Raw genomic sequence first — 1321 nt, forward strand, 5'->3', positions numbered from 1 at the left:
GGTCACTCGTTACTGATAGCGTGCGAGGAGCGCGACGCTCGTGCTCCTCGAGCCTAGGATTTACATCCATCGGTGTTGCAGACGCACTGTCTGACATTGCACCGCGTGCAGTATACGAAGTTGGGCTCTGCCCGTGTTCGCTGTCAGAACTAGCGAGACTTGGTGACTTTAGTGCCGTTGGCAAAGAACTCATTGAGCACGGAAGTCGTTTTGTTCAAACGAACCAAGTTGCAGTATCTAGCGGACACGCAAGCCTCGTTGAGGCAATATCTATTGGAACTGTACATGTTCTCAATCGTAATGGAAGAGAGTGTAATGGGGTTACACGTACCCTGGTAACAGGGGGGGTCACACGAGATAGGCATGGTGTGATTGCACCCACATAAGAATAAGGTATGTGGCTGGGTAGCCAGTAGTTATGCATGTATCTAGATTTCACTATATATATTAGGAAAAATCTATAAATTTTAAATTTGGCGGCTTTGCCGCAGATAAAACTAAAATAAAAATAGTTTTGGATTTTAAGCAGAAGAGTAAATAGCCTTGGGTAAAGGCGATAATTACTCTTGGAGTAAGCGAATTGCGATCCGCTAAACTCGTATTTGATCTAAGTATAGAATAAAAAGTCGGTGACCTAACTTACGCTTCCTCAAAGCGCAAAGCTACGGCGGCCCCTCTGCAGGCCACGTATCCAAAGCAGTATCCTAGTAGGGGCTTCGTCGAAGCTAAATGTCTATTTGTCTATGTTTACAAAAGACCGTTTGGAACGTATAGACTATAGCCTTTACTACAAGTTTTTATTGCATACGTTCGCATTCATTTCCCCGTGCTTTGTGTGACTAATACCAAAACGTCTTCAAAATAAAGTCGGCGCGTATCCAAAATGCGGTCAAACTGCTGAACCATCGGGTAGATGAACATCGCTTTTATATATCTGATAGTACATGTGGCATCATCAGCACTCTCAGAGCTTCGAGGCCATAGTAGTCAATGCTGAATGAGAGGAATGTCACTGGCTCTCTAAGCCGTCGGTATATATTCATCGACTAATTTAGCAGTACTAAACAAGATGCAACGACTATGCTGATTTTCAAGACGTTCTTTCGAGGATTAGCGTTTCCACCACGAACAAAGTGCCGTTCTCCGTAAGCCATTCTAAGGCAGAAGCTGGCGCTAAGCGTGTAGAGAAACCCTCTCTGACCAGAACCGTTACGAAGGAACGTGTCTTTGCCGTCAAATTATTCCCTCGGAAATGACTTCTTACGCGTGACTTAATATTCGCAGTCAGAAGCTAGGTTATTTCCTGTCGCACCCCCCCCCC

This window comes from Plasmopara halstedii (assembly GCF_900000015.1).
Source record: "Plasmopara halstedii genome assembly, contig: Scaffold_2061, whole genome shotgun sequence".
NCBI classification, from domain to species: domain Eukaryota; phylum Oomycota; class Peronosporomycetes; order Peronosporales; family Peronosporaceae; genus Plasmopara; species Plasmopara halstedii.